This window comes from Larimichthys crocea, chromosome XIII, assembly GCF_000972845.2.
Source record: "Larimichthys crocea isolate SSNF chromosome XIII, L_crocea_2.0, whole genome shotgun sequence".
Taxonomy (NCBI): Eukaryota; Metazoa; Chordata; class Actinopteri; family Sciaenidae; genus Larimichthys; species Larimichthys crocea.
Window position 1 is genome coordinate 10,055,253 of NC_040023.1, and position 10,000 is coordinate 10,065,252.

Genomic DNA, 10,000 nt, shown 5'->3' on the forward strand with positions numbered 1-10,000 from the left:
AGAGACACACACACACACACACACACACACACACACAATCCTTTTCTTTTAATACATAAACACCATCGACTAAACTCTCAAATCGCGTTTCTCTGCGTCTTTTTTTTGTTGTTGCCATATTTACTATCCACCTGCCTTCCTCTCTCTCTCCGTCCTTCACTCACACACACTCACACACACTCACACACACTCACACACACTCACACACACTCACACACACTCAGTGTGTTCATGCTCGGCCCGTGTGCTGCTCATGAAGAGAAAGAGGGAGACAGACACAGAGTGTATGTGTGTGGGTAGATTTAGAAGCGGGGATCAATGAGAAATGTAGAAATCAATGCACTTAGCAGTGGGAAATCAATGGGGCCTAATCGGGATGCCAATGGCACAAGTCAAAACAATTAAGAAGGAAGAAAAATGTTTAACAACCCCCCACCAACACCACCACCACCAACACCACCACCCCAACGCTTACACAGAGGCTGAGGAGAGATGGAGGGAGCGGAGGGGAGAAAGAAAAAGAGAGGGCTGAAATAATACGAGGGATGCTGGGAATGTTTGGACGTGCTCACAGATCAACACAATCTAATTAAATTTACCTGGTAATCTGCCTGGAAGGTTGCAGGTTTGAATCCATCCTTTGCTCCATTTTCCAGCTTCAAGACAAGGTCACTCACAACAATCTGTAAAAAAAAACGAGGACAAGAATTCAGAAGATAAATAATAGGACAAACGTTCTGCACGTGGCTCAGAAATTAATTCAACAATAACGACCGTGCAGATTATGAAGTCAGTGACAGGCGTCAGAGGATTTCAACAACCAACAATGATGAGCTGCAGAGTAAAGTTTAATCTCGCTCATTAAGGTTCATAAAACGTCTTAATAATTTAACTCAATAAAAAAGAAGGAGGCCGTCCTCTGTTTTGTGGAAGTGTACGCTGAAGTCACGCCCCTGATGAAACCAGCAGAACGACAATGAGCAGCGATGCATTCCTCTGGTCACCAAACCAGACCGCACCGACGGGTCTTCTGCTGACTCAGACCGGCAAAGTCGCTCTTCGGTTTGACTGCTTCCTTCATTCCTGGTGTCAAACATCCTGTTCTCAGCTCGCTGCCACAACAGGCATCAGTGATCTTCTGGCTCCGAGCAGACAGCTACACTCACCTGATGCCGCTCGGCACTTCTGAAGGAAAGTCCAGGCCCGATCCAGGAGTTTAGTTCGAGGGTGCATAGAGATGAACCACTTCCCCATCAAGGAGCTTCAACTCCGGTTACAGAAAGAATAGAAACTTTATTGATCCCTCAGAGGGAATTTGTTTTTACGTTTTACATTTTTACCTGAAATAAAAACACACACACACACACACACACACACACACACATAGGGCTCATAGAGATGCAAATGTGGAGAGAGATGGTGGAGTGACAGGCGACGCCCTGAGAGCAGTTGGGGTGGTGCCTTGCTGAAGGGCACCTCGGCCCAGGAGGTGAACCGGCCACCCTCCGGTTCCCAAGCCAACTCTCTATGGACTGAGCTCACCATCAGTCCACCCTCACCTTCACCTGACCAAACTTTTAACCTGGTTTGTGGGTGGTCATACACTCATGTGTGTGTCCAGGTTCGCTGAGGTACCACCTCATAGAGATCTCTGAATGGCTCTTGGTCACCTGAAAGAAAATCTCCTTGGGGAACCCGAGCAGGAGGTCGCACACTGATAACTGGACTCCCTGAAGAGGAGTGTGTCAGTCACGTGGTGGGCAGAACAAAGAGACGGAGAGTATCTCGAAGTGATTCTCTGCTTCGTACAAAAACCTCGAAATCTTTTGAGCGTTAAATACTGAATTATGTAGGCTTGAAAGGTTGCTGTAAATAATTTGCACTTTTCTTCGACAGCAGCCGTGGTCCAGAATCCTAATGACCACATTCAATTTTTAATCATGACAGGATTTAACCTTTTCTTCTGCGAGACATGACACCGTCTAAAGCAGCCGCTTTCTCTGCCAAGGACGGAAAGTACAAATGTTTTAGAAGCACCTTTTAAGCCTGCAGGTGGTGAAGGTTTTTGATACTCCAAAGATTTTTGGGAGGAGTATCACTTTAAAGTGCTGATGGAGATATGAAAAGATATGAAAGTATTGACAGTGGGGCCGAGCAGCTGGAGAGGCAGAGAAGCGGTTTTGTTAGATGCCTCCTACAACTCATAAATTCTGTCAATAAAAATATTTCACTCCAAAAAAAAAATAAAAAATTGACTGATGGAGATGACACCACAACATGACACAAATATACCCAACGGCGCACTAGAAGAGAGACTGAAGGTGGAGAGGGAGCAGGTGGAGCTGCAGAAAGAAAACTATGTGATGGTATGGTTAGGCTGCATGCCATAGGACTGGTGTGTGTGTGTGTGTGTGTGTTATGGGGAAGAGGCGGAGGTGGTGGTGGTGGTGGTGGTGGTGGTGGGGTTGATCTGGGGCCAATCAATAGCAGCAGGCTCTCTTACGACCCCTGAGTTCCTCCTGGCTTGGCTGGCAGGCTGGAAATCAATGGGCCGGGCCAATAACTCAGGATGGTGTGTGGATTAGTGAACTGTCAACTAATCAGAGAGTTACTGAATCTGACACCACAGCTATTAACCTATCGATATGACACTTGGCACTGACACACATGGATATATATATATATATATATATATAAATGTATTGATGAACACACACGCACACAGAAACACGTCTCGAATACCTGCGAACACGTGGGCCGACACACTCAGAGAATCCTTTTACTCTGTGGTGGATACACAGTAAATATTTACATACTCATGTAGTAGAAACTTGGATAGTACGTGTTCTCACAGATTAATACTAGGTCACTGTGTACATACACATACACAAAACAGTGTCCATACACAATATGTTGTCCATCAACGGTTGTTTTTGGTCATTTCATTCTGATAATTGAACGAGTGACAGGAAACCCAGCTGTTTCTAACTTTGTAGATTAAAGTGTTTCTTTTATTTTTTAGGGGCTTTTTCAGCTTTATTTTGGTAGTAAGGCAAACAGGAAAGTGGCAAGAGAGAGAGAGATGACATGCAGCAAAGGGCCGAGCGTTGGAATTGAACCCAGACCGAAGCAGAGTCGACTAACCAAGACGGTTTATTTGGTTTCTGTTTGCCGTTAATGTGTTTTATGACGGTAAAATAAAGAATCTTGAATTTCGAAGGTGTACAATAAGAAAAATACATTTTGTTTCTGTATTAGAACATCATAAACACACTCTGACCTCCACGCCACAACTGCTTTGACTGTTGGTGAACTTGAAGAGTTCATCAGTACTAAAATCTATTTGTGTTCAAATGTTACCGTGTGTCGCTCCCTTTAGAAATATTTTTAACTCTAAAAGTTCTTTGCAACATAAATTTGAGTCGTGAACATTTCTGTCAGCGCAGAGCGGAGAGTAATCTCTATTCTCCTCACAGAAAGCAGGGCGAGATGAGTTTAGGTGGCTTTACTCGGCTCCACGTCCCTGTTTTTACATCCAGATTCCTCTGAGCTTCTTTAATATGTAGACTCTCTGATCTTTTGATGCTCTCATGTTCCTCTAGTGTGGAACTACAGGCTTATTCTGTGTTAAGGGTGCTGGTTCATTTTACATTATTCTCCTCTATTCTTCTGTCCTTTTCTACTTTTTTTGGAGGGGGGGGGCGGCCAAAAGGAGATTATTTTGGGGGGTAATTCCATTGAAAGCGCTCTGAAATAACTTGACTTGGCATGTGCCTATACAAGGCTCTACAAAAGGCTCCAGGAATACTATTCAGTAATGGGGTAAAGCAAGAGAAGAAGCAGGACAAAAAGCCTGTGTGAGTGTGTGTGTGTGTGTGTGTGAGTGTGTGTGTGTGTGTGTGAGCAGCTGAAATGAGGGAGAAGAGAAAGAACGAAATCACCTGAGAGAAAATAAGACAGCTAGCGGGAGGGGAAAGAAAAGGATGAATGAGCAGCAGAGAAACCAGTGGAAAATAATCAAGAGGGGAGAAAAGAGAAGAGAGTGTGTCAGTTTATCCCACACGAGTCTAAAAATGTAAATCATTCATTAAGTGCCGCTATGCACAACAAGTTCTCTGACAATTCATCACCACCGAAGCTCGGGTCTGCTTTTTAGGTTAGATTCAGGTCGATGAGGTGATTTATATCAGCCCAGCTGAATCCATATTTTCTGTTAGTTTTCATGTTTAAGGAGGAGAATTGAGAGAAAAGAAAAAGAGAGAAACAGACTACGTAACCATGAAAGCAATGAAGAGAAGAGAAAAAAAAAAGCAAGATGAAATGAGGAGGTGAAGACGACGAGGCTTTAGGTCGGGGCAGCCGGGTTCAGACTGCTGTCTGACGATAAGAGCTGCAGAAAGAAAGACGGAGAGGGAGGAGAAGGCTAAAAGAAAGACGAATGGAGGCAGGTTACAGCATTACAGCCACCCAGAGAAAGGCGAGGCTGGAGGTGGGTGAGGAGGAGGTGGAGGAGGAGGAGGTGGAGGGGGGTTCATGGGCCTCCCACACACTCCGGATTAGGAAACATATGCAGTGGAGTAGTGAGGGATTAGGGGGTGAATGAGAAGCTGGAAGAAGGAGAAGAATGTTTTTTTGGGGAGGAGAGGAGGGGTGAGGGAGGAGGGGGGGAGGGATGGAAACACAAGTGCTCGGCCAGGCGTATTTCCACCCCGCTTTCATCCTGCATCCCCTCCTCTTCTGTCCTCCTCCTCCTCCCACCCACTCACCTTCATCTTTGAACCTCCAGGATGACGAGACCGGTGTGCAAGGACTCGGAGAGGAGAGGAGAGGAGACGAGGGAGGAGGCCGCTCGCTGGCGCCGTCCTTTGATTGTGGTTATTTGCTGCAAACACGACGAGAAACGCGTTGTGAAAAATTTGTTTGAATGTTACATGTTAAAGTGTTCAAACAATAACAGTTATTAAAGGCACCTAAACATGAGTGACAAATCTTTAGATATTTTCAAAATGTCTCTGACTGTTATGGACACTCATAATTTATCTTCATAGCTGGCAGGTGAAGAGTCGCACGGCGTTCATCTATAACATGCAACATTATGGCGTCACTAGTAGAAAGAGCCTGCAGAAGATTTCTTTCTTTTCATTGCAGGAACTTTTGAGGGAATCACATAGTTCATAATCATTATGCTCAATATTCAGACTCTTAGTAAAATGTTTGTAAATATAGCAAATTATATATTAAATAAGGAGAGATTTTGTTTGTTAAAATATGCCACGACACCATTTGTGGAATGGATGAAGTATAAATATTACCAAAATAAGAGTCTAAAATTTGTATTATATTCTATTTTATTGTATTAATATATTCTGATTATTGCAGCTGTTTGGAGAACTCCTTAAACAGGTCATGTGACTTTAAATCATTTTAAATTGTGTCAGAATAACATGTGCAACCGCAGACTACATTCAAATGTAAACAAAAACAATAAACTGCAATACATTTTTGGTTTTCTTACCACGGGTCTTCCACACTGTGCAAATATTAAAGACATCATGCAATAATTTAAGGAAACTGTTTGTGCTCTGTTCACAGTGTTTGAGATGAATCAGACTGGACAGAATTATGTTTGTTAACTTTAAAATGTGCTGAATATATTTTTAAAATGATTCCAGGGAGGAATACAGATACAAAATACAGATTTTAAGACATTCATCAGCACGATCATGCACAAAACTACAAACTATATAAAAATATAAACTTCAACTCGCAGCAGCTGCCTTCAGTAGTGTGTATGTGTGTGTGTGTGTGTGACACAGGGGTCACGAGTCAAGGTCGGGTGATAATTTGCCAGAAAAGCCGAGGAGAGATGAAGGGATGGAGGAACAGTGGAGCCGGAGGAGAGAGAAGAAAAGGTAAGAGAGGAGGAGGAGATGATAGCAAAGTGATGCTGAGAGAGAAGAAGAGGGCAATCAGCGAGGAAGAAGAAAAGCTGTAACTGGAACCATCCAACAATCCGTCATCGCTCTCTTTTGGCCACTTTCCCTCCGGTTCATTCACTTTGTGTCTGTTTCCTTCTCTCAGTGTCACAGGTTTGTGATTACGCTCAGCATAAAGAGTGTGTGTGAATAAACACTAAAATAACTCTGGATATATCACTCCTTCTTTTCACCTCATTGTCCAAATGTCTCCCTCCCTCTCTCTTTCTACCCACTCACACACACACACACACACTCACTCAAACACACACACACACACACACACACACACACACACTTTCTCCAGGCCCAGCGAGGTCAACCTTTGGTGGATGAGGTCAGGCGTCTGGGATGAAGTTGACCTTTAACCCGGAGGGCACGATCGCCCGCTTGCATCCTAACCAGCTGGACAATGAGCGAGCCGTGCTCCCATCGCTGCTTCTGTTTCTGTGTGTGTGTGTGTGTCTATATTTTTGTTGTATGTATGTGAATTAATATCTGCGAATGCATGATCTAATGTCTGCGGCTGACTGCGTGAGTGTGACCACACTGAGAAATTGGATTTACCTCGCCGGTCTCAGAGGGACGGGGGTCACGCTGCTTGTTACCGACGCCGAACAACACGACGATATTGATCAGGCCGAGGTCATCCATTGACGAATCCCGTCTTTAGTCTTTCCTGCAAGCGCTCATCACTTCGCGTCTTCTTCCTCATTCAGGGGTTAATATCTCATTAACTGCTATTATCTCCACACCAGTCACCACGGCAACAGCCAGCAGGACAAGAGCTGACAATTCCCCCTCCGTAGCCGGCATCCTGCGGATCAGACAGGCAATGACCAGATTATTGGAAATCAATCCAGGGGAGTTACTGTTTCCCTGACCTCCCAAGCTTCATTTCCACTATTTATTGAGGAACGCTGGTCAAACGTCGACTACAGCGAGGTTTACACAGACGTCAATACATTGCAACAACGAGAGTCAATACGCGATAGGTGTGATGATTGTGGTTAATTATTTTGAGGTTCATAAATCAGACGTTAGCTTGAAGCCAAAGGAAGGAGTCAATTAAACAGATGGAAAAGATTTTATTTATCTACTGGGGTTGATCTTTTTTTTTTTTGCTGATTTCATGTTTTTGTCAAGCTGAAATTTAAAAAATACCCTCACAGATATTATCAGTTAATTTGGAGTTTATTCATTTTGGAGTAGTGAGCCACACAGAGATGGCAGTGAACCACGGGGGGTCGGAGCAGGTCTGTATGTGAGGGGGCTTTTCTTTCTTATCAGTCACCGGACAGTCCTGATCCTTATTTTCCACGGAGCCATGGAGGAAATGTTATTATTTAACAGGCTGCAGTTTGAGCTTAGCGACACAACTTTACTGACACAGGACTCTTCGATTCTTCCACAATAACTGGTTAATATTGATCTGCTCTTTTCTTACTCATTACATTTTTATATTTTAGGTGAAACAGGTCAACTTAAAATGACAGGTAACATGCCTCACCTGTAAATATTAGTGATGTGTCAGTGGCGAACGAGCCGGTTCAAAGAGCCGATGGGAGCCGGCTCACGTCCGCAAGCTGTTTGTTTTTAATTTTTTGTTTTGTTTTGTAAAGTACTACCGTCTGTAATAACTTTACTCTGTGCAGTATTGCATGTACGCGTTATTTGTATTATTTGTATGGACAGACTGGTCTGCAATTTCGTTGTACTGTACTTGTACTGCTACAATGACAAATAAAGCCCTTATCATTTTACTCCTACTATCAACATTTTAGTACATTGTAGTACCAGTGATCCATTGTCACATGTGTGCTGTGCATCCAACAGTCAACAGCTGTCCTTTTTAAAAATATTTATAAGCCTTTCTTCCTTCTTTTATCTTCTTTGTGTAGCAGAGCGGTTCTACAAATAAGTTAGTGCATTCATCGGGTGGTTTTAGTGATATTAGAAAATGTCATTTTTACTTTTGAATACATAGTAAGGATGTTTTGAATCATTTGCGCTAAATTTGGCTGAATTATAAAAAATACAAGTGGTAAAATGAAGAGTCGTTTAAGGAGTCGAAAGATCCGACTCTTCTTGGCGAGTCAAATGGTCCGACTCCCTAAAAACAACCGAACTTCCCATCGCCTCTTACGTAACATTAGCATGAACTGCGCGTAAATTAAGTGAATTAGCTGCTCAGTTACATTTTTAACAAATCAAAACTGTTTCAATTAATTTAAGTTTGAGTCTATGAAGCTTCACGGCGCTGATTTACTTCAGTTTAACGGGTTTTAACGTCAACTGACGGATAATGTGGCTAACTGAAGCTAGCCCGAGCCGTAGCATGGATACCTGTTTCAGGTGTTGTTGTTAAAGTTAACTCACCTGCTGTGCCGCTCACCTGCTGTATTCTGACGGACTGGTAACAGAGGAAGTGATTTAAAAAGTTTTGGTCTCAACTTTGGTGAATTTTTGGTGAAATTAGCCGCTTAAAAAAAAGAAAAAAAAGCTAATTTAACGGCTAATTTACATATTAATACGCCGAACCGAAGCACACCTTCTAATACGCGCGTTACCTAGCAACCCCATTACGAACTGCACTGCCCGGCGGAGGGATACAGTGTTAAAAACAGGATCTATTTGTTTATGTTTTTCTGTTTATTTTACGTTAAAACTTTGTGTTTTTATTTATTTATTTACAGAAACGCAGTTGTTATCGAGGCCTTCGTGTTACTTACCCGTAATTAAAAACGAGTCGGGTCCGCCGGCTGTTTGCGGGGAGCTGATGAGTTGCGGTAATGGCAGAGTGGCCGGCTGACCTTTGACCCGGCGGGGTCACGCCTGGTCTGCGGTGACAGACGCTCCCCGCAAATTGATGAAAAACGCAATCGAGTCTGTAATAAAAGCGGCAGCAGCGGTCCCGCATCACACAATCACACCACGGCTGCAGAGACAATAAACATGTTGTGTTGTTGTACAGAAAATAGGCCCATCCGGTTATAACCACTTATTAGGATGTTTAAGCAGCTGTGTTTATGTTTTTATTAAATATAATAAATAATTCACCTCTTCTCTTTCTGTTTTATATTTCTCAGGACTTAACTGTCTTGAATTAGTCTGTTAACACCCAAAAGGTGAAAGTTTAAATATTAATTTCGATAATAAGTTACATAAAAAAAGGACAGATAAACGTTTTTCTCTCAGGAAAGCTGTGAAATATTGTTGCAAGCATCAGGGGACAGTGTGGCCCCTGCAGATATGAACCTGTGCTTATTATTCATCAATTCAAATTAAAGTTGAAGTGATGGGAAATCGATCGATGACTGATGGATGTTTGAAAGCTTCCCAGGCACGCAGAGGAAATTTTCTTTTCCAGGAGGGTCAACCTTTAATCTTTAACTTTATTCATAAAATAATATTAAAAGCTATAAACGCAGCTTTAACGCACGTGACTTAAATATATTTTCATGCATGCAAAAATGAAAAAGTAAATAAATATAGTTTTTAAACAGCGTCACATGAGAATGAAAGCACCCCCCTGCGTGTCTTTCATTCTGTGATATCATCTTTTTCTTTTAAAGATAATTTATTCACCTATTTAATTTCGTTTCCTTTCACTTTGCCGCTTTTAATAAAACATTTTCATCTCTGATCCGAAACATTTTTCAGCCTCAAACAATCAAAACTTTTGTCGCTTTCCTCCGTCGCGTTGTCTGCAGGCCATTTACATCCGATGCATAAATAAAAACGTGACTAAAATAAATAGAAACACGCGCAGAGTGACGGATTCTCTGCGCAGGATTCATGTTGGACATTTATTCTTACAAACAGCATCAAAGATCGCGTCTTTTCACGGACTGTGGCTCATTTGCATATAAGCAAAAATATGAAAGTTCATGAAATAAACGTGCGGCTTCTTTCATTTTGTTTAAATTGGACAAAAGTCAGATTAAATATTTAGAAAATAAACGAAAATAACAAAAGAAGCGAGAAATTAAAATAAGATAAAAACAGTTTTAAAGAATAAAAAG

General features: G+C 42.2%; 1 protein-coding gene across 3 annotated transcripts in view; it reads right to left on the minus strand.

Annotated features, from left to right (window-relative positions):
* The window catches only part of pou2f2a (POU class 2 homeobox 2a), an 80,363-nt gene extending 71,773 nt beyond the window's left edge, over window positions 1–8,590 (minus strand). Inside the window, exons 1-4 of one of the 3 annotated variants that reach the window (XM_019270812.2) lie at window positions 8,355–8,590; window positions 6,543–6,792; window positions 4,767–4,882; window positions 600–683 (exon numbers count right to left, since the gene is read on the minus strand). The gene's annotated coding sequence lies outside the window, so the exon portion shown is untranslated. The remainder of the gene's footprint in view (window positions 1–599; window positions 684–4,766; window positions 4,883–6,542; window positions 6,793–8,354) is intronic. The other 2 variants (XM_027286615.1, XM_027286616.1) reach the window with 2 other exon arrangements.
* Window positions 8,591–10,000: the final 1,410 nt, after the last annotated feature.